The sequence below is a fragment of the Gobio gobio genome (assembly GCF_949357685.1).
Source record: "Gobio gobio genome assembly, chromosome: 10".
NCBI classification, from domain to species: domain Eukaryota; kingdom Metazoa; phylum Chordata; class Actinopteri; order Cypriniformes; family Gobionidae; genus Gobio; species Gobio gobio.
This window is the reverse complement of record NC_137116.1, coordinates 31,818,757-31,843,488: the sequence shown is the minus strand read 5'-3', so window position 1 is coordinate 31,843,488 and position 24,732 is coordinate 31,818,757.

Below are 24,732 nucleotides of genomic sequence, written 5' to 3'. Positions count from 1 at the left end.
ACAGAGAAAAAATAGAGAAATGTGTGTGCGCATTTGCTGAGGTACATTATGCAGGAAGAGCAGAGGAGGACCGGGATTAGAAGAGAGAATATTTCTCTGTCCCTTATTCACATGCTAAAGTCTCTTAGGGCTGGAAACCTTTACTGGAAGAGATCTTCACAGTCTTATAGACATTATGCGCCAGAAAAGCAAGTGCGAAGCCATCTTTCGAATTTTGTGTTTGAACTTACGTTCTCGCAGTAGATCTGTATTTCTGTGGCGTCCCTAGCTGGAGAAGTGGATTTACTTATTGTAGAGTTAACGAATGTTAGTTAACATGAGCATTGTAATGTTTGAAGCAGGATGAACAGAAAATGACCGGGATGAACAGAAAACGAGGCCTACACAGAGCAAACAATGGGAACTAAATGAACAACAGGTGAACTCAATAATTAACAATAGAAACAAACTGACACGCACTAGGAAACTAGGGCTGAATCCGAAATCGCCCCCTAAACCCTCAGTCACTATTCCCTTGAAGGAGTGAATGAAAACAAGTGAGCGAATTCGGACAACCGCTGTGTGTACAAGGTCCACTATGGTCTCGGACACCGCTACAAATGGCTGTCCCCTCAAATAGTGCACTATTGAAGGGTATAGGGGGCGATTTCGGATTCAGCCTCTGTCAATTAACAATGACAGGGAACAGGCAAACCAGAACAGGGAAAACAGAACCTATACCGAACAGAAGTGTTACAATATGGTGTTGCTACAATAGTGTGTTTTCATTTTAAAACCGCGTTTTAAAACACATATGACTGTACTTCCATCCATCCTACCAACAAAATCATCAAATTGGCTGACGACACTACAGTGATTGGACTCATCTCAGGAGATGATGAATCAGCCTACAGAGATGAAGTCCAGAAACTAGGGGTGTGGTGCTCTGATAATCTTGTCCCTGAACACTTCAAAGACAAAAGAGCAAATTTTTTACTTCAGGAGGCACGGAGTGAAACCAGCCCACTCTATATCAATGGAGACTGTGTGGAGAGAGTCCACACCTTTACATTCCTGGGAGTCCAAATATCCAAAGACCTCTCTTGGTCTGCTAACACCTCAGAAATAATCAAAAAGGCACAGCAAAAGCTGCATTTCCTTAGAGTGCTCAGGAAACATAATTTTGACTCTAAATTGCTGGTGTCCTTTTACCGCTCCACAATTGAAAGCGTGTTAATGTACTGTATTACAGTGTGGTACTCCAGTTGTACTGCAGCAGACAAGGCAGCCCTCCATAATTAATACAGCCCAAAAAAATCACTGGCTGTTCGCTACTCTCCCTGAAAAGCAGGGCACCACCCGTTTAATCTTTTGCCCTCAGGTAGATGGTACAGAGCCTTAAGATCAAGAACCACTTTCAACCATCATTCTGGAGCAGCACTCCTAATTTCGTTGTATGAAAATACAATGACAATAAATGCTTTCAATTCAATATCAATGTGTATTAGTGATCAGATTCAGAACGATGATCAAAACACAGATGGAGTAGATTGAGTCCATCAACATCCCAAAGCTTCACAGTAGTTTCCTCTTCATGGGTTCAACATTTCCTTTGGTAACATTAGGCAGTTTTGATTTACATGCTGTTTAATGTTTGATGATCGTGCTATTTTACATTTGCGTGAGCAATCTTCTATCACTTGTTTCCGCTTCTTCTTCTCCTGTATTTTGATCTGGAGATTCTGTACTTAAAGATGTGTAATAGCGCCCCCTACCATTTAACAGCGAAAACATGGATAGCTGGAAAATTCAGTTAATGGTGGGGAAAGAGTAAAATAGATTTTAAGTAAATTCCTTTGTGCACTACCAGTGGACTAGCCTACAGAAAAATTCTGATGCTCAAAATTAGGAACATATCTGTTTTATATCAGTATTCGAATCAATATTTTTGAACAATGTAAGTTTAATAAGACTGTATGTAAAACTATGTAAAATTTAAATAGGCTACTCAATCAAAAGATTAAACACAATTACAAGCCAAGTAGCCTATAATTTGAATGCTTAATTATACTATATATATACGTATATATATAGTTGTAGTAACAGAGTTTGTAGATAAGGGAAGAAGGAGGCGGGAACTGGCGAACGTTCAACAGACTTTAATAAAATAAATAAATAAAATGAAAGTAAAAGCGGCAGCCCCTCACGGTCGACTGCTGCATACATACACAAACATAAACAAAACACAACTTAAAATCCAGACCTGGTCCTCTCTCGTCCTCCACTGATGTCGCTCCTCCTTATATGTCTCCGGGCTCCCTCATGAGAGGACTCGAGACCGGTGTGACTCGCAGGTGGTGTTCATTCTCAATCACCCACCGGTCCTGCTCGCTCCTCCCATGTCCATCGCCAACCTCGCCACATAAGTATCTAGATCAAAAGATTGAGACTTTTCTGTCAGTATAAGTCAAGTATACTTAAGTGCAATTTTAAGTATATTCTGAGAAGTATATAAAAAGTAGATGAATGTATACTTTCTTATTTTTGGTTTAAAAGAAGTATACTAATAGAACACTTATATAAATGTCTTTTTCGTAAGCGGTGGCTCATGGGCCATACGTTCCCAACCACTGTTCAAGTGGTACAAATCCCTAAGCCACTATTGCACTTTAATAGAAGAAGATACTCAAGCGTCTATGCTCTTATAACAAGAGAAGTCCCCATCTTTGCAACCTTCGGGCCAGGAGTCAGCTTTATGAGGCCCCAAGAAGAGAACTCCAAGGAATAAATGTCTCAGTTATTTCAGCTTATTTTGCCTTAAAACAGCCCTTAGGGAGTATCTGCCAAAAGGGAGAATATTTTAACTATGACCTTGAATATTTCTACTACTTCCAGGGGGAGAATGCAACTCAAATTTTCATCCAAAGGGATTCAAATACAAGAATGGAAAAATACAGTTGGCAAAGATTCTCACCATCAAACTCAACCCCTAGGGAAACCGCAGGGGAGCTCTAGCTCTTAAATACCCTGAAGTAATCAGGGGAAAGCACTCGCCCTGCTTGCGATACCCACCAAATGGGGTGCAAAAAAACCCCTACTTTAAGACCCAACAACAGTTGGGGAGGAAATACAAATAGCTACTTCCAGGGGGACAATGCAACCTTCAATTTCATCTGAAGGGATGCAAATATGAGAGTGGCATAATATAGTTGCAAAAGATTCTCACCATCAAAACTCAACCCCTAGGGAAACTACAGGGGAGCTCCAGCATTACTTAAATACCCTAACACAATTTGGGGAAAGCACTCATGCCCTGCTTGTACTTCTCCAGGATCCATAAAAGACTCCGTTCACTACGAAAACTAGTGCAAAACTACGAGTAGAGCTCTTTATCAGGTGAACTACCACTACTTGTCAGGTTCTTTGAACATGGATCATACTAGAGAGATTTTACCTGGAACCCAAAAAAAACTCCAACAACTAAATAGGGAATTTTTGTTTACCATACTGCCATACTTAAGTTCAGCTCTCAACCCTAAGGGGTATTCTAAAAAGCAATACCAAAGCCTTTCAGACTAAAACCTTGATGTTGCCACTTCTCCAAGGGGGAGCTATTCAACTAGGGCATCCTTGCATATCGCAATTTGAAATTATTCAATTACCTCGACACCTTAATGTGGAAATCTAGGAGGAATAAGGCTCATGCCCAGGAAGCAGATTATTATTATTTTTATTATTTTAACCCCTGCCTCAACCCTTTCTGCATCAAATTGCTCAGAATTAAACATGCCTCATCCCTCAAGAGAGAGTCAAGCCAGGGCAGAGCTTCACATGGTGAATGCATCACTATAAATACATTCAGCTCCTTCGAAAGCTGAACACGCTCAGTACATATGCTACACTCTTATATTGTTTAGATAGAATCAAGCAATAACTGAGTTGCTTACATTGAGTGCATCGCCATGAGTGCCTCCTATTCCCTCCAGCCGAACATGCTCTGTGCAAACACTATATTCTCATCCCTAGGGAGAGAATAACGCAAGAACGGAACTTAGCACAAATGTACAATTAGCGCATCCAACGTTTTATGTTTATCTTAAAAACGGATACAAACAAGCGGCTTATGAAGACAAAAAAAGTTGATGACGTGCATTACAGGCTGCATTTTTTATTATGCCCTTCACTCGCTAACTTCCCTCCGTCTCGTTCACTCGGATGTGCGTTATTGCTTACGTTGCATGAGTGCCCACTACTGGCGGAACCTTTGCAATGGGCTGAACTTGAACATCCTAAGCCCTTGATCACTTGGAATCCACCATGGAGTTGATTTATTATTTATTTTTTTATTTTACAAAATGGTTTAATGCCGCATTCTATATGTATATAGGTGTGTGTTTTTTGTTTTTTTAAATGTTTTATGTTTTTAAAAAATAATTAAAATAGCATAGAGTTGTTTGTGGTGGTAAATAAACGCGATATGCAGTGACGTCACATTCGTGTTGCATTGTGGGATATGAAACTGCCTGAAGTATACTTATGAAGTAGACTCGCGCTCTCTGTCAAAATCAAGGTAGCGGGGGTCTGTCCATATAAACTACCCTTGTCTATTTCATGAAGTGGAACGCACTTCATAATGGCGGCAGGGATTCCCCCAGGGGAAGTGATTAGGGAAGTTCGCAAGTGTGTGTCTAAAAGTCGAGTGGAACGCAGCAATGGGTGCTCCGCTAGTGCTCCGCTTATTATTCTTAGTTTTGATCGTCTTTGTTAGCCGCAATTTTTGATGACGTCATCACGTATTGCGTCATATGTCAAAAAAGCTGAGTATCTCAGCTCTCTATAGACATGTCGATCATGCTTCTAGACCAATCGGAGCCCGAGATCTCCCTTTACAAAGTTGAGGAGGCGGAGCCTTCTTTTCGATTTCCCAGCAGCAGGTTTAAATCAATGCAGATGATTAGGAGTTATTGGATAGTTTGGACAGATTAATCTCAATTACTTTTTTTGGAAGGAGATATCAAGAAAATTCTTCTTTCCCCTATTTACTGACACCTAGTGGAATCAACAGAAACTTTCTGAAGGGATATAGACCAAACAGATTACAAATTATAGATTTTCAAATAACAAATTAATTAAAAAATAAATCAAAATATTACTTTTATATATGTTTATCATAAAATTGTGTTCACTGTGTTAAAATTTTTTGTTTTTTCTGTAAAATGAGACCATTTTTATCAATTTACTCCAATGTATGTGGGTAGGGCGCTCTTTTAAATTCAGATATGCCTAATTCTCTAAAAAATTCTAAATATGCTGCAGAGCTGAAGTGACAGATACACTCAAGTAATGGGACAGTCGCCGAATAAACGCCACTCTCTATGTTTGTTATTCAAACTACAAAAAGACCACTGATCACTTACTGCTCTTGACTGATTAACTTGTGTAACTTTAATGGATTAATCTGAATATATATCTTTTTTACAATGAAGATTATCCAATGTTATTTTAAATGTGATTGTTTTATTCAGTTTCTTACCTGAATACTACTGCAAGACCCACCTGAAAAAAGCAGTCTATTTCATTTGTATTTTTATTCTTTTGTATTTATTTGTGCTATCGTTAGTAATTTGTTTATTTGTTCTTATTTTATTACTGTTTACTTGTCTTTTTAAATTCAATTTACCATTTGAAATCAAGCTTCCTTGTGCTGTGTGTAAGCTATTGCAACAAAATTACCCCATTGTAAAAAACACATTGAGTTAGCAAATATTTGTGAGATAATTGTAATTGTAAATGATCAACGTTTTTATATATATATATATATATATATATATAAAAATAAGTTTTATCATATAAAGTGATCTCTTCAGAATAAATTATTGCCTAGACTTTCAATAGATGGAAAAATAAATAAATAATATAAAAAATATCTATTTGACAGTATATGCATAGTTTTTTCCCTGTGGTATCGGAAATGGTATCAAATATCAATACTTTTCCAGGTATCATATCGAAGTTAGAAATTCCAGTATCGTACAACTCTAGGTCCTAGCATGCTGTTGACCTGCTATGCTGGATTTTTCAGCAGGGTTGGTAAGCACAAGAGACTTCTTTCAAAATAATTTTAAGAAAACTTACTAACCCCAAATGTTTGAATGGTAGTATAATGGCATATTTACGACAAGTTACCAAATAAGAACACATTTTGTTTAAATAAAACAGACATATGGAGGTAACTCTCACACCCTTAAGTAGCCTACTGTAGTTCGTTACATTAAATATGTACATCAGGACTGAGTGTTTGCATACTTGCGGAATATGCAATATATTACACACGTTTACATAGTGCATGTGGAATATAGGCAAAAGGTAAACAGGTGTGGTTTCCATTCTGACTGCAATGGCATGAAAACCCCTGTGGCAAAGTATTTAGTTGGGGCGGATGAGAGAATCTGCCAAGATTTATGGTGGTGAAGCATTCAATATACATTCATCAAAGACAAACATGTCTTTCTCCATTTCCTTTTCTCTCTCTCGCACTCTGCTCCCCAGAGAGATCAAGATGACTCAGTGTATCTGTAGAGGACAAAAGTGTATTCTATCAGCCTGAGACTGTACAATACTTGGCTCTGCCTTGAGCGCAGGAATGCCTGTGATCGCATTACAGCCTTCTAACAGTGACCTATCAGTTCTTGTTCTTCTACACTCTCCATTACTGATTTTCTATCACAAAAAAAGCACCGTGGCGGCATTAAAAGTTTTTTTTTATCATGTGTCAGAGATTACAGCACATGCACTCATTATGCTTCACACTCTGAGAGGACTTGGCTCAGAATACACATGGCCTCCCCCACACATATGTGCACGCACACTCACTCTCATCCATATTTATGGATCACTCACACTGTCACACATTATTGCATAGGTCTACGAGCTAATTGAGCCTCTCTTGGTCTCAGTTTCTCCCTCTTTCTTCTCCTTCTCTGCTCCTGGGGCTTAATGAAGGCGACTTTATTTTGATATTTCAGCACTTTTTGGAGCAGCTTTGCTTATTCCGCTGTTAACGGCATGTCTGTCGTTTCTGCTGAGACACACCAGCCGCTCTATCGGCTGTATCATCTATCACCACAGATACCAGCGTACAGAGAGCACTGACAGAAAGAAAAATACACAGTTAACAGCAGATAACCTTGAGACTCTATATCTAGACTAGAGCGGATGCCTTCACACACTCAGTGGAAGAAAAGACGGCTGTAAAATAAGCACTAATGAAAGACATTTTGCCATAATTGCTCTGTTTCGAAACCTTGAGCTGCCCACCTAGACCATTGACATTCCCCAGATTTGAAGGCCAACTCTTATGTTTCTTTCTAAGATACCTAGTTTTGGATAAATTGTCAGACAAAATGATGAAAATAGTACATTCCCTTAATTGTATTGAATGTAGTGTACTTCAAATCTTAAAAAGTATATATATTTTTTAATTATATACTCGCAGATGTTATGATTTTAACAATATGAAAAGCCACTTAAATGGACTTAAAGAGAGTATGGTTTTATGACTATTATTTCTTAACTCTGTAATAATGTTGAATTAAACGTTGTACTTTAAAGTACATTTTAAATAATTGTTTTATAGTCTTTTGTCATGCTTTGAAGAAGTGTGTTGACTGACATAAAGCGCAAGTAAAGTACTTGATTTTTAACTGTAGTGTGTTCAATGTTACATTTAAAGTTTATATATTTTAAATTCACTTAATTGCAACTTCATCAAGAAAATGTATTTACAAATATATTTAAACATGACATACAAGTTTCAATAGAAATGAAAGTTTTATAGTAATTTTATTTAACACATTTTTTGTTAGTAAATACAGCTGTACACTTTAACCATATTTAAACAGACAATAGAAGTAATTGTAAAATTACATAGTATACTTTTTGAAATTACGTAAATCAGATCTTAGGGGGCAATGCCCCCTTTTGCCCCCTCATGGTGCCAGGCCTGGCTTTAAAATAATAGTATTCTCCTTTAAGGCATTAATATGTACCATTAAGGTACTAATATGAACCCTAGCCTCTGCTAGAATACTTTGTTGCAACATTTCAACAAAATTATATTTTGTTGCTGCTTGTGCATTTCTCTGCACTTTCAACGTGAAATGTCCAGTGAATGTCATTTAAAAGAGCATTACATTTTCTCCAAAACATATGATTGTGAATCTGGCAATGTTTTATTATATTGCTGTTTACATCATGGCAGTTCAGAAATGAAATGTCCGGTGTGTGGCGCTAAAAGGTTAATGCTCTATCGATGTGAAAATAAACCATGCCTGTTTAACTTGCTTCTACAAGTCTGACCAATACTGACCATTATTGGAAATGCTGAAGACTAATTTGGGTAAAGGGGTTGTCAAGTACCTAAGTGAGAGGCCAAGGAAAGCAATAAGACAAACTTTTTGAAATATTGTCGTCTGTGATAATCACTTTAAAGGTGACAGTCTAGAAAACATCTCAGAAGGATGTTAAAATAGGATGTAGTATTATTTTTTGGATTTTTCCACTACTGTTTTCTAGGTCTGGGTAGATTAGATGGTAAGCAAACAATCAGTTCTCCTAATCAACCTGTTGGATGCAGGAGAAATGGGCAGCAATAAAGATCTAAGCGACTACAAGTTGACATGAATTGTGTTTCACATGACTTGTACCCGAGCTCTCTGCATCACAAGTGCAATGCTGTACCAGGTGAGTTACCGAACAAGTTAACTACATCACGAAAAGTCATATATATAGAGTATATATATGGATAAGATCGTCAAACTGTAATATTTTACAAATCATGCTCTATGGTGCAAGCCTTTTGAGGTGGTAACATGGTATTGTGCAAAGAACCGCATGAAAATAAGTCTTTAATAATCAATAATCTGACCCTGTACACGTCACACACTTGCAGCAGGGTGTCACTGGTGCTAATGAGGGTCTAACTGGATTAAAAGTTACTGGCGCTGGTTCAGAGTTTGTTCAAGGTATATCTGTCTAGCAACAGCAGAGCATATAAACCGCTTGAGCCTGCTCTCCTTTCTTTTCCTGTCCTTTGTCCTGCACGAGGGAAATGCGTGGGCCCGCTGCACTGACTCATACAACACTCACACTGAGAGAAAAACAGCCCACCCTCAGAGAAAGAAGGATGACGCTCTGTGAAGGAGAAGAAGAAGAAAGGCATAAAAATGATCAGTAAACCATCCAAGAGATATCTCTTTATTTTTCTGCTCTCTTTCTATCTCCGTCCCACTCTTCTCTCCAGACCTCCCACGCATGAGTCCCTGCCGTTTGCTTCTTTTACAGATGGAGATCCTTTGAAAGCAGTTTGAGGTGTTCTATTTTTCTCCTCTCCTCTTCTCGCCCTCTTCCTCTTTCATCTGTCTGCCAGCTCACAGCTCTTTGAATAACCTGAACATCACTTCATACACTTCATTCTCTGCTGTATAATTACCCACAGCATGAGCAAATAGAGCTGGCTTCAACCTGTACTGACCATTATTGAAAATGCTGAAGACTAATTTGGGTAAAGAGGTTGTCAAGTACCTAAGTTGACCAAATACCTTAGCCAAACTTTTTTAAATATTGTCGTCTGTGATAATCACTTTAAATGTGACTGAAGAAAACGTCTCGGATGTTAAAATACGTAGTACACTTATGTTTTCTAGGTCTGGGTAGATTAGATGGTAAGCAAACAACCTATTCTACTAATCAATGTGTTGGATGCAGGAGAAATGGGCAGGAATAAAGATTTGAGCAACTTGGCCAAATTGACAAGGGCCAAATTGTTAATGGCAAGGTTACTGGATCAGAGAAAGAGGCTTGTGGGTTGCTTCCGGTCAGCAGTGGTGAGAATTTACCAACAGTGGTCTGAGAGGGACAAACCACAAACTGGTGACAGGGGGTTGGGTGCCCAAGGCTAATCGATGCACAAAGGCTATTCCATCTGATCCGAGCCAACAGAAGGTCTACTGTGGAACAAGTCACACACAAGTTTTAAGGATGCTTATAGGAGGAATGTGTCACAACACACAGTGCATCACACTGCGTATAGGGATGCGTAGCCAGAGTCACAGACCAATCAGAATGCCTATGATATCCCCTGTGGGCAGTCGTGGTTAATGGTTAGAAAGTCGGACTTGTAACCTGAAGGGTTCGAGTCTCCGGTCCGGCAGGAATTGTCGGTGGGGGGAGTGAATAACCAGTGCTCTCCTCCACCCTCAATACCACGACTGAGGTGAGACCCTTGAGCAAGGCACCGAACCCCCAACTGCTCCCCGGGCGCTGCAGCAAAATGGCTGCCCACTGCTCTGGGTGTTTGTTCACTACTGTGTGTGCACTTGGATGGGTAAAGCACATACTTGGCTTCACTTTCCACTTTCCCTGTCCACTGTCAAAAGTGGACATTTGAGCATCTCATCTGAACTGGACCTTGGAGCAGTGGAAGAAGATTGCCTGGTCCAGTTCCTGTTTTTTTGTGTTTTTTTTTACTGTACATTATAGACGGTTGTTTACATGGGGAAGTGATGGCACCAGGATGCACTGAAGGATGATGACAAGCCAGTGACCAGTCCTTTGGGAATGTTCTGCTGGGAAACCCTCGGTCCAGCCATTCATGTGGATGTAAATTTGACACGTGCCGGTGGTGCCGCCTATCTAAACATTGTTGCTGACCAGGTACACCCATTCATGACAGGTGTCCCTGGTGGAAATAGCTTATTTCAACAGGATAATGCACACTGCACACATTGATCAGGAATGGTTTATGAAGAGTTCAAGGTGTTGCCCTGGCCTCCAAATTCCCCAGATCTCAATCCAATTGAGCATCTGTGGGATGTGCTGGTTTAATATATATATATATATATAATTGCACTTGTAATTGAAATAGCCAGAAACCACAGGATGTTGAAATGGAATGGCAGGAAGGAGAGTTAACAACAGAGCAATTATATTAGCTTGTGACTAATATATTAGAAATATGATTGAGGCCGCCTTATTTAAGAAAATAACAATTACATTCCAAAGGAAAAAATAAACCACAATAATTTACACCTCACAAATAATAACAGTCACTTTTATATTGGTTACTTTACTGAAATGTGACATCCTCAATGATTCTCAGCTGACAAATGCAATCCCTGGAAGGTGCAGCCTTTGAATTGAGACACAGTCATTTAGTCCACTTAAACGCCGCTCCTTCAATTCAGATGTGCCTCCATCCAATTAACAACAGAAAACCAATTCATGCATTTTTTTTTCCTTTTCACGTCACATACCTGTTTTGGCCCAAAAGACAAAATCTAAATAAATGTCATACACTATTCCAAATGCCCCAGAATAAAATAAAACCATTGTATGCATCAGAGATCTGATTTGAAAGAACTGTCATCCCACTAAGCAGAGAAACTTTGCAGTGGTTTAAATAAAAGTGGAGAGAAACAACTGGTGTGAGTTTGAACTGATTCTCCTGTTACATCCCTCCATAAGACTGGTAATTATAACTGATACAAGTCTTTCTAAAGCAGCCCGAGGGCCTGTTATTAATATCTCCTGACAACACACTCACTCATACAGTGGAGAGGAGCAGAGCTGATAAAGATGTAACAATTGAAATAGAAGCTCTATATCTCAATGTGATGTTAAGACATCCGTCTTTGCTCTGGATATGTGTTTATGAGAAAACGAGAGAAGCAGAAAGATTCTAACAAATGAAACAGGCCCACAGAAGTGCTACTTCGGGCTGTGATGAATAATGACACTGTACACACACACACACGCACACACACGCATTCAATCCAAAAATCTCCAAATGTGCCAATATTACACACAGATCCAGTGTGTGCTGTCAGAGAAATCCTCCTGGGTTTCTGCAGACTGACTGAAATTTTAGGTTGGTACCAGAAAAAGAATATGAAAAACCTTCCCATGAACAGGAGACACAGGAAGCAGTTAACCCTCAATGTTCTGGCCCGGCAAAACTCTTACCAGCTATTAGAGTCAAGCCATAAACATAACTTTGAAAGGTAATATGCTTCCACATTTAATTGCACACCAAGTGTTAAACTGAAACCTGCTACCTGAAATCGCTGAATTATAATTGATACTTCAATATAGTTGTTTATAGACTGAACACTGACTGTTCACACATTCATCTTCAGTGATGGTTATAATACAATTAAAATGCATTGTTTTTGGTCAAAAACTCTTCACAGGAATGTCATTTTGTTTTAATAAAATATGAGGACAGATTTACACTTTGATGATCAGTGAAATATGTCCCTTGTACTTTGATGGTCTTAATAAATTATTCTCAACCCCTGATATGTTCAAAAACATGTTCTGTGTGAATGGCCCATAATTCTGTCATCCTCAGGCTTCCTTGGAGGTTTGCTGAGTCCCCCAGGGGGTCATGGTCCCAAATCAATCCCCAAATCGAATGTTTACATTTTTTTAATAATTTAATATACATTTATAATACTATCCTCCCTTGCTGTTGGGAGAGCTGCTTTTTCCTTTCTGTCTGCTGTAACACATCTTTATATATTTTATCCTCATTTGAAAGTCAATGCGATAATGTTTTTTTTTTTGCTGTTGGACCAAATGGAAACACAAAAATAATATTTATTATAATCTCACATGTGCCTCTATAAATGATTACCCTGCTGTATAGTTAGTTTACCTCCACGTTCCAATGCTGGGAGTCTATTGTAAGGAGTAAAAAGTATCAGTGAGTAAATGTACATGCATGAAGTTTCAATGGTGCTCAAGTAAAGTACAAAATAAATTGCCCAAAATAAAGCATAATTATAGTAATGAAGCACAATTTCTGAAGTAATTTACACCCCTGGCTCTTACGCCCTCTTCTCATGGTTGTGGGTGCTAGATATATGTGAGCAACATGATATTAGTTCCCTGGAATAGGATGTGTGTCTGGAGTGGGGGTGGGTGATAGGAAAAGAGGGAGAGAGAGGTGGATAGATGTGTCTGCTGTGTGCTGGGACACAATCAGAGTAAATCAGGCTAAAGGCCTGGGCCTCAGCCATCTAAAGCACGTCATTTCATTAGCCTTATTTATGGCCCTCCAGGCCACCAGATGACCCTCTCTCTCCTTCCACCCCATCATCCCTCTCTCTCCCGCTCTCTCTTTCATCCTCCCACAGAATCCTGGCAAGCTCTGCTATCTTTTTTCCTCCATCCTTGAACTTGCATCTATATCTTTTCCCATTGTGGATCTCCGCCTTATTCATCGCAAGTAAACTGACAGTGCTGTGTAAAAAATCGCATGGGATGACTTATTTTATTCAGCTTGGGGAGAATGTGCAGGGCTTATGTATGAGATCTGTGAATGATGCCCTCTTGTTTTGATGCAGCGAGATAATATGTCTGTAACCGCATAAATATTTATGATACATTCTGCGGATCGTAGCTTGATAATCTCAGAAGATTTACTTCCCCTGCCTGCTGCGTTTTTATACGCGGCAGATCATCCGTTTCCCAAATGTTAATGCAGTGTCCTTACTTTTCCCTTCTGTACTCCCAGATATCTCCTGATCCCTGCAGAGTTATAGGGTGCATGAGAGCATTTTAATGTGCTCTCTTTGATGAATTTGGGATTTTCCTATCTAAAGGCTGTCAATCTTCTCTCCTTCGTGTTTTGTGCCAAGTTCCTGCTAGGAAGACAAAAACCTATTTTCTCTTTCGCTGTGAACTCAAAAATAGCCTGTGGAAATATCAAACAACTGTACTCTCATGTGGCCCAATGGTTGGAAAAGGCATGTGGAGCTTGATGCTATAGGTTATCCTAGGTGGCTGCAAGGTGATTTGGGTGGTTGCCTACTGAACCAACTGAAGTGAAAAGAACCAACAGCCAGTTCTTTATGATATTCCTCATTCTTAGAATTTTTTCCCCCTCATAAATCTGATTGTTTAGAAAAGTAGAAGCACACATATCATCAAGCTGTGCTATTTGAGGTATCATTCATGTCCATGATTGTTTCCATCCAAGTTAAATCGGAATGTAAATATATATATATTTGAAAATAAAGCAGTGTTTCCATCCCATCCCAAAAACATCCCTTCTGGGAGAATGAGTGCAAAATGGAAGTTATAGCCGCTGAAGAAGCGAATGTGGCGGTTTTATTTGAAGTGCACAGATCAAACACGTTGACACACACAGGAGAACTTATCGCAAGGAATTTTACAAGACGTGCACATGCATATGTTTTTAACATAGTTGTAAAGTTAATGAATTTCGAGTATTCTAAATGAGTGACCACAATGTTACTAATTTGCATAAAACACACACAACCTTTCCAATTTCCATATAAGCGGTTTCCACACAGCCTGTTATCACTCTTGGCAAACATACAACTGTCTCTAAAGAGGCATTCTCTCCTAAGAGAACATGCTGTCATGTTTGGTTTTGGTTCATGTTTTCATGTTCTTGTTTTCAGGGGGTTTTCCAGGGTGATATTCCAGAAAGCCGGTTATGTGACATACCTGGGTATGTTTAAGGATAAGCAAGTGGACAACCTCAACTTTTGGTTCCAAAAATGGAGGTAACTTTCAGGGTATGTAAGTAGCCATAGCAACTCACTCTCTGAACATAACCTGCTCCTCCAGATTAGCATCAAACAAACAATATAATCCTTATTCTCAGTGAATAAAGATTACTTATTAAACGAAGAGATTGAAAATATGATTGCACAACCGCCAATTAAGTGGTGATGTGCACTAAGTAGGTTATGTAAATCGCCATTAACCAAAAGATGATGAAGTAGAATGGCGCGCTTTTTCTTAGCGTCTGTTTCATGGTGGTTCATCGATTCGTCTCTCTGTTGAGGATGTCTTGTGTGTTAACCGTGAACATACTCTGAGTTGTCTGAACTTACTCCCGGACTCGTTATTGGAACCAGCATACCTCGAGTAAGCAGGGTTTGGGTTAATCAACCGAGAGTTCAAGGTATATGTGACAGTAAGTTAACCTTGCTTTTTGGAATACCCCCCAGGTCTTTTATTTTGTAGTCATGGTTCCTTTGTTTCCTGGTTTGTTTCCACATGACAAGATCACATGAGGGCAAGGGAATCAAATGACCTCCCTTGCCCTCATGTGATCTTGTAATGTGCTTCCCTTGGTTCATGTGTTGTGTTATGTTGTCATTGTTTGAATGTTCTCAGGTGTACCTTGTTAGTCATTAGTCTCTGTATATCAATAGACTTCATGTTTCCATTGTCTCGTCTAGTATTTTTCATGTAACCGCTGTTTGGTGAGTTTTATGTTTCTGTTGCTGGTCAAGTTAATCAAGTCTTTGTTTATTTTGTATTTTGTTCATGTTTGGATTAAATAAACTGCACATGGATTCTCACTACGCTCACCTCAGTGGACTCCTGTTACAGAATACTAGACCTAAAACACGAACCCAGCAGTTGCTCTTCTTTGACTACGCCAGGGGGATTGCCCTATCAAAGAATATGTGGTGGAATTTTGTGGACTGTGCTGCCAGATAAACTTAAATGATGTTGCATTAAAGGACATTTTTCGAATGGGTTTGAATGAACGGCTACCTGGAGGGAAAATATATATAGATATATAGCAATATATCGACCATGGCCTGTTATTAAGTGGTTCTTCACTTACTGTGAAAATTGTGGATGAGGGCCCTGCAATCCCATAGTACCCGCCAAGCCAGAGCCTGTTCACATCATGCCTGCCAAGCCAGAGCCTGTTCACGTTATGGCCACAACGCCAGGGTCTCCAGCCATCATGGCCATCACGCCAGAGTCTCGTCAACTTCATGGCTGTTCAAGTCTCTCCAACAGATTTTTTTTGGAGGGGGGCTATAGTAACCAAGCTCCAGTGGATGTGGAGCTTGGCTCATGACGGATCTTCTCAGTCACTGGATATCTCAGGGTGGACAAGATTAACTGCCAATGTTATGGTCAAGTCTAAGTCCGGTGGTCTTGGAAACTATCCATCTGTCTATGGTGCTGCCTGTGAAGGCCTGCCACTGCTTCCTGGTCCTGGACCACCATTGCTCCATAGCCAAAGTCCACCACTGCAGCACGTCTCTGCTCCATAGTCCAGGCCCACCAATGCTCCATAGTCTGCCACTGCACCATGGCTCAGACCCGCCAGTGCTCCATAGCCCCTCCATCCCTCCCCCTGGATCGCCTCTGCTCCGCCTCTGCTGTTATGGTTGGTTTTGGTTTGCATTTGTTTTGATGGTCTTTTTTTCTGGTCTTTTATTTTGTAGTCATGATTCCTTTGTTTCCTGGTTTGTCATGTGATTCCCTTGCCCTCATGTGCTTCCCTTTGTTCATGTGTTATGTTGTCATTGGTTCATTGGTTGTTTTCAGGTGTACCTTGTTAGTCACTAGTCTCTGTATTTCAATAGACTTCATGTTTCCATTGTTTCTTGTCTAATATTGTTTATTTGTGTAACCTCTGTTTGGTAAGTTTTATGTTTCTGTTCCTGGTCAAGTTAATCAAGTCTTTGTTTATTTTGTATTTTGTTCATGTTTAGATTAAATAAACTGCACATGGGTTCTCGCCTCAGTGGACTTCTGTTAAACACAACACAATTCTCGAGCAATGTGTGCTGTCCTCAAAGCAAATTTAAGGCCACCAAGATGTGTTTTTTTTTTTTTTTTTTTTTTTTTTGCGTACTTGTTTAGTTGTTCCTATGTTTCTCTTTGTAAATTTAGAATAATTTAGATCAAATGTTAATAAATCATTATTTGTATGTGAAAATGTAGATACTGTGCACAAATTTGGGCGTATACATAGTTAGTGAATGAGACGCATTAGGTGTGTTCGACTTGAAGCGACATTGCAAGACCAATCTGTATGACATGAAAATACAGCAAGACCTTAAATGTGTTATTATTATTATTATTATTATTATTATTATACACAAGTGCATATATATATATATATATATATATATATATATATATATATATATATATATATATATATATATATATATATATATATATATATATATATATATATATATATATATATATATATATATATATAAAGAATAATAATGATAAAAAAGTTATTTTGATTTGCATGTTTGTTTCTCTCCAGCATTTTTAATGCAGTATTTCAAAACTAGTATATGGAAGTCTAGCCAGTAATACTTAGTTATAGGTTTGTTAAAATCAGTAACCCAGCACTAATGATCATTCACTGGATTTCCTCATCTCTCAGTTCCCTGTAGCTAACAGGGAACATTCTCAGAACTTTGGCACAAGGTTCTCTCAAAGGTTATTTCAGTAATGTTAGAATGTTCATTCAAATGTATCTGGTGTTTATTAATGTTCTCAAAATGAATGTGCACAAAATATTATCTATACATCATTCATGAAATGTTTTACTTGGATGTTCATCTAACAGTAGTCTTAGTAGTTTCAGCATGTTGTTAGAACATTCAAATTTAACATTCCAATAATGTTTGCAAAATTATAAAATGGAATGTTCCTTTAACATTCACATAACCACGAAAAACATAAAAAAAAAACGTTTTGAACTTTCAGAGAACATTCAGAAATCTTAGAACATATTTTTGTTAGCTGGGTTAATGCTAATAGAATGCAGATTATCGTTCTTAAGGACAAACATATAGCAGCTGCCTTAATGCATGCTTCCCATGATGGGTTCTCCCAGGATCTATACTGTAAATATATGTAAACCTGTTTATACAGTCATACAAACACTCCAGCTGAGATGGTCTGTAATGGAAAGACATGACCGGTAACTTTGCCAAATTTTGTTGAGGAAAGGAAAGTGTGGGTGGTTTCTTTTTCTGTGTGTTTGTGTGTGTAACAGACTGCTGTACAGAAAGTGTGATGTGATTGCAGCCTACAAGGAGTACCATAAGACACTTTTCTGAGAGTGCTGTACATAACAACTTGAGACAGAATAAAGAATTGGGGAAAAGAGTGTTGGCTCCAGGCCCGAGGAAGGCAGACACTGGAATACAGGCTGGAATGTCAAGTATGCGAGCGGTCAATAGGGCCATCTGTGTATGCCTGTTAAAGAACCAAAGAAAGAGAGAGAAAAGAAAGAAGAATGATTACACTAAACGCTCTGGACACCAGTGTGCAAAAAGTTTCCTTTTAGGGTTTAGGTTAGAGTCAGTTTATATTAAAGGGTTAGCTCACCCAAAAATGAAATTTATGTCATTAATTACTCACCCTCATGTCGTTCCAAACCCATAAGTCCTTTGTTCATTCATAACACAAATTAAGATATTTTTGATGAAATCTTCCTGAGCTTTCTGACCCCTCCAGACAGCAACACAAAAACCTCTTTCAAGGCTCAGAAAGAGTGTAAAGAGATCGTTAAAATAGTCCATGTACCTACAGTGGTTCAACCTTAATGTTATGAAGCGTCAAGAATACTTGTTCTGTGCAAGAACAAACGAGAATAACTTTATTCAACAATTTTGTCTAGTCTGCGTCAGTCTCCTATGCAGTTTACGCAACAGTGCAGCGCTTTCGAGTTCTACTGCAGCCGATGCTGTTCACGTGAGCACCACGACGCATGCGTGTGATGATGCATGGGAGCTGCACTGTATTTACAACGTAAACTGCGTAGGAGACTGACGCAGACGTGAAGAAATTGTTGAATAAAGTCGTTATTTTTGTTTGTTTTTGCGCACAAAAAGTATTTTCGTCGCTTCATAATATTAAAGGAACACGCCGACTTTTTGGGACTTTAGCTTATTCACCGTATCCCCCAGAGAAGCCCATACATACCATTCTCATCTCTGTGCGTGCCATAACTGACGCACCCACCGCTGGCCTAGCTTAGCACAAAGACTGGAGGTAAACGGCTCCAGCTAGCCTACTGCTCAATAAGTGACAAAATAATGCCAACATTTTCCTATTTACATGTTGCGATGTTAAGACCAACGGAAAATGAAAAGTTGCGATTTTCTAGACCGATATGGCTAGGAGGGACTATTCGCTCATTCCTGCGTAATAATCAAGGAACTTTGCTGCTGTACCATGGGTGCAGCGGTGCAATGACATTACACAGCGCCTGAAAATAGTCCCCAGCACGCTCTCTGTGCAAGCAGGTTGTCATGTTTGTTATGTTGACGGAAGCTAGCCTATTTTCAGGCGCTGTGTAATATCATTGTGCCGCTGCACCCATGGTACGGCAGCAAAGTTCCTTGATTATTACGCATGAATGAGAGTATAGTCCCCAGCCATATCGGTCTAGAAAATCGCAACTTATCATTTTCCGTCTGTCTTAGTACACAATGTATACATATCACAACATATAAATAGGAAAATGTTGACGTTATTGTGTCACAAGAGCAGTAGGCTAGCTGGAGCCGTTTACCTCCAGTCTTTGTGCTAAGCTATAGGCTAGCGGTGGGTGCGTCAGACAGAGTTATGGCACGCACGGAGATGAGAATGGTATGTACGGATTTATCTAACTCTGGGGGATACAGTGAATAAGCTAAAGTCCCAAAAAGTCGGCGTATTCCTTTAAGGTTGAACCCCTGTAGTAACATGGACTATTTTAACGATGTTTTTTACTACCTTTCTGGACCTTGAAAGTGTTAATTACGTCGCTGTCTCTGGAGGGGTCAGAGAGCCCTCAGACTTCATTAAAAATATCTTGATTTGTGTTCCGAAGATGAACGAAGGTCTTACGGGTTTGGCATGACATGAGATTGAGTAAATGATGACAGAATTTTCATTTTTGGCCGAACTAACTCTTTAAGGCAGAAGTTAACTTATGTGGGCTTTAATGTTTAGAGTGTGTGACTATGAGACATACTTATAGCTTCTGAGGTCTGCGTACGACTGTGTAGCTCCTAAAGCTAAGCTCTTCCTGTAGACAGAGGGAAAAACATTGAAGAGCTGATGATTTATCTCTACCATTACTCAACACACCCTACAGCCATTCTGCCAGTGCTCTTCTCTCTCTTTGTGTGTGTGTGGTGGGCTGGAGGATATGAGATTAATTTAAAGCCCACCCCACATCCTCACTTTTATTGATGTTGTATTTTACAGATAGATTTTCTGTTCATTCTCCTTCTTTCTTTGAGGAAATGTCACCTGCTCCTCATATCCTCTATTCTTTTATTCTCCCTCTCTTTCTTTCTCGGCTGGGGAGGGATAATTCTCTGGAATGTTCCCCCTGTTCTCTGGTTGCGGTAATGAATGCCAGCTCTGGTACGTTACATTTTGTCTAGACCCCTCTCTCTCTCTCTCTCTCTCTCTCTCTCTCTCTCTCTCTCTCTCTCTCTCTCTCTCTCTCTCTCTCTCTCTCTCTCTCTCTCTCTCTCTCTCTGTCCCTCTTTTGCTGATTGAGAATTTGTGGTATAATTATAATGATGCTATATATAACTCACATGCTGTTCCAAATATGTCTCCTCATTTTTATTATCACCGCTCAAATCTTTTCCTATTACTTTTCCTTGTAGACTAATTATGTAATGCCTAAAATGGGTTCATTTTTCAAAGTTTTGACGGGTGGCTTCATTTCCGCAGATGAGAAGTAACAAAAAGCGTAACGGAGAGTGTGTGTGTGTGTGCGCTGGAAGACTTTGAGTAATCTGTGTGGCGAGAGTCTGGAATGTAGATGATCTGCCCGAGGAATCCTGCATGTGGAATTGTTATCACAGATGTGGCTGTGTGAAGTAACCATCCACCTAAGCGTATCTAAATAAAAGCGGCGTTTTCTTTTTCTCTTTCTTGTCAGCCAAATTCATTTGTCACTTTTGTGCCATGGTAATGTCTTCAGCTGTATCAACAGGGAGAGCTACTTTGAGCACCTTCCATCATTTCCAACCCCCCTCTCTCTGCCCGCTGCCTCTGTTGATGTTGCTCATCATTAATTTGAGCTAGCCTAATGGCTCTCTCCTAGATAACCACCAATTTAGAGGCTTTGAAATCAATAGCTTGTAGCTAAAGCTTTGCTTGCAGAAGAACCAGCAGGGATAAGACTTTGATGCCGGCTTAGATATAAATGTGTGTGTGCAGCTGAGCAGATTTTTTTTTTCCAAAAGCAAGAACAAAAGACCAGAAGAGGAAGGCGTTGTGGTGAGAAGGGACTTCCATTGCTTTGCTTCCAATGAATCTGAATGTTTTTTTAATATAATATGCAGAGACTGAAAGTATGCAATTTGTATAGGTTCATTCTCCCAAATAAGTGTTAAAGACAGCATAAAAATGGACTGTATTCAAATTCTTAATACATGTTCCTGGTCTTATTGGATGCATATTATTCTGAGGAAACAATCTGTTTTCCGTCCATGATAAAGAAAAAAAAAGAAAAATCTGTTTTAAGAAACTTGTCATATGTCTTTGTATTCATGTTGGTTTCATGTGTTTAAAAAAAACAAACACATTTTCAATAAATGTTTTGAGTTGAAGTAAGTATGAAATGGAAATTCATTCAATTTATTTTCTAAATGCAAGATGATCTTATCTTAAAGGTGCAGTGTGTAATATTTATGAGGATCTATTGACATGCTATATAATATAACTATGTTTTCAGTGGTGTATAAAGACCTTACATAATGAACGGTTATGTTTTTATTACTTTAGAATGAGCCATTTCTATCTACATACACTGCGGGTCCCCTTATAGTGAAATCTCCATTTTGCGCCACCATGTTTCTACAGTAGCCCTAAATGGATAAACTGCTCTACAGAGCGCTAGCTACTCTCTGCTGTCTCAAGGCCTGTTCACACCGGGACGATTTTCGCGCGCGTTTATCGCCGACGTTTAACGCCTCGTGACTAAACAATGGGCGCCAATGTGAGTGTTCACACCGACGCGTAAAACGCCAGGCGTAAAAGCGTCATTTAAAAAAAAAAACGCCTCGGGTTCGTTTTTTTATTTTGACGCGGCGCGTTAAAAACTGGCCGACCAATGAGATCAGCGCTTTTGTTCACGTGCCTGGAGCTGCTGAAGTGACAGTAAAACACGACTGGGTGGCGCTCAAGCACAAAATCGGTCTTGCCGAGCACACATTGATACAAAGAAGAAGTAGTAAGTAGACAAAGAAGAAGATGGGCTGCTAATGCTGCTTGCCAGTTAGCAAAAAGTGTGTGAATGGTTTTGCCATAGACATAATATTTGTGGTTTTGGCAACTACGTAAATACTGTCTTTCTTCTTCTGTGTGACAAGCGAGTGTCAGAAGCGTAAGTGCCGCAGCACCACCTTGTGTACCGGGAGCGCATCTACTGAATGTGCACATTCACTCGGCGCATCGCCAGTGGAAATTGCTTGGGTGTGAACACTCAAGACGCGCCGAAAAACGTCACGAAAAACGCTGGCGATAAGCGCGTGCGATATTCGTCCCGGTGTGTACAGGCCTTCAGACAACGACATCTTTGTCGGCCACCGTAGCTTCTCTATGTGCTTTGAAAGGGAGGGGTGGGCGGTTGCAATTCGCAACCTCATCACTAGATGCCGCTAAAATGTACACAGTGCACCTTTAATGTGCATGTTTTGTATGAAATGTATATTACCTTTTGTAAAAATGTTTTGATATAATTTTTTTATCAAATAAAAATGACCTGTACACTGTAAAAAAAAAAAAAATCAGGTCTCCAATTGAAAATTTTCTAGTGACTGATCACATCTAATTTTCACAGAAATTCAATTTGGCCAACTGAAAAATTTAGATGTGATCAGTCACTAGAAAATTTTCAGTGTATGCATTTCTTTATTCTGCGGAACACAAAAGAAGATATTTTGAAGAATGTTGGTAACCAAACAGTTTGCATTGATTTTTGTTTTATGTTTTCCCCCCAGCAAAATTATCATTAACCCTAATGATAGCCAATTGGCAATTCAGTTTGGCTTCATTCTGTAATGCCCACATGTGTGTGTGTGTGTGTGTGTGTGTGTGTGTGTGTGTGTGTGTGTGTGTGTGTGTGTGTGTGTGTGTGTGTGTGTGTGTGTGTGCAGGTATAAGTGGTTTATGAGGACACAAATGTATGACATGGGTATTACAACGTAAATATGGTTTATGAGGACACTGCCTATATGGTTTATACAGTATAAAAACCGTTACGCCTATGGAGAGTCCCGATAAACCACATATTCAAGAATGTGTGTGTGCGCGCTGAATATACAGTTTTTTTTTACTGTTACACAGTTCATCTTTCACTTCTCATCCAAATCTTGTTTTCCATGGGCAGTTTATTACAAGGAAACCACATTGTAATCTATTGCAAAACAATAAAAAATAAGATGAAGTTATAATGGGCAGTGGAATGTGATTGCAATATTTGATATACCCCGTTGGGTTTGCTTGTCTATTAGTCCACACAGGCAACTGTAACTGCTTTAACTTTATCGCTGTGCTGAGTAATTGGCCATTGTAGAGATGGAGGGTGAGATAACACAGTGACACTTCAGGCTCTGGGGAACTTTGATAAAATAAACAACCCTCTTTCCTCTTCAGTGGTGGGTGACCCAGGAGAGAGAAAAAGACAGGAATGGTGGTGCAGCCGCATGGATGGGCGGAAAACTGGATGGATAAAGAGAATGAAAAGACTGCGGAGCAGAAAGAAAAACAGAGCAAAAGAAAAACAAACCCTTCTGACATCATGGAGTAATTTGGAAACTGAATGTAGGTCAAACCCAACCTGGCCTTAATGTTACTGTATTACACATAAGACACTTTTCCATGCAAATAATTAGATCAGATTGGCATAAATATATATATTTCATAGAAATCTGATCAAAACATTAAAAAGCATTCTTTCAACGTTATTCAGTTAATTGCAGTCATTTGGCCTCTCCCTCGAGGCGAAAACACTGGAACATCAAGTGTTTCAAGCAGTGTGAAAAACGACTGACTCACGCTTATGAATGTCAATTCAAAGATTGTTTTTTTTTTGCTGGCTCTCTGAAGGTTACCCTGACACACATCCATTGTAAATGTCAACATGCAAATCCGTAGACTCACACACATGAGATTAGCACCACAGGGCAAAGATATGAGGTGGCTGTGTGTCAGAGAATCATCCTGTGAGATCACCGCCATATTGTTATACTTTAGAAAAGCAGAATCCCATGTAATGAGCAGGCAAAGCTACGGATGCTTACAGTAAAAGCCACAGATTACACAAGGGCTTGAATAAAGGACCTGCCCACACAAACAATATGCCCCTAGCGGGTCAACATCATTTACACAGAGGTATGGAAATGATCCTCTGTTGACATACAAGACTCCTCGGGAAGATTGTGTGTGAAAGGTTGATTAATTCTGGAGCGTCACGGATGCGTAACAGTCGGTGCCTGATGGCCGTGGGTGGCTGAGCTGCAGAGAAAAGGATTCAGATCATTAGAGAAACCACAGGTCATTTACTGAGCCAACAGTGTGATCTCCTAGACACTATTCTTCAATGTTAAAACACTGTATCCACAGCTTGTGTCTCCGCGGGCTTCAAATAGCCCAGATGTGGAGGGCCTGGAGAGACCACTCGGGGGGGTACAACACATTAGTGTCTGCAAGAGCCATTTCCGAAAGTGTGCATGTGTTTTCTGGAAGTGCAATGATATTTCAGTTGGATGACAGAGCCTCTGATATTTTGTTTGGCCATATATTTTAGATCATTATGCAGACAATAAGTTAAAGTCACAAATACATGGATCTGGTAATGCTAAACAGTTTTGGTTCCCATAGTTTGTCCATACAATGAAAATCAATGGGAAATGAAACTAT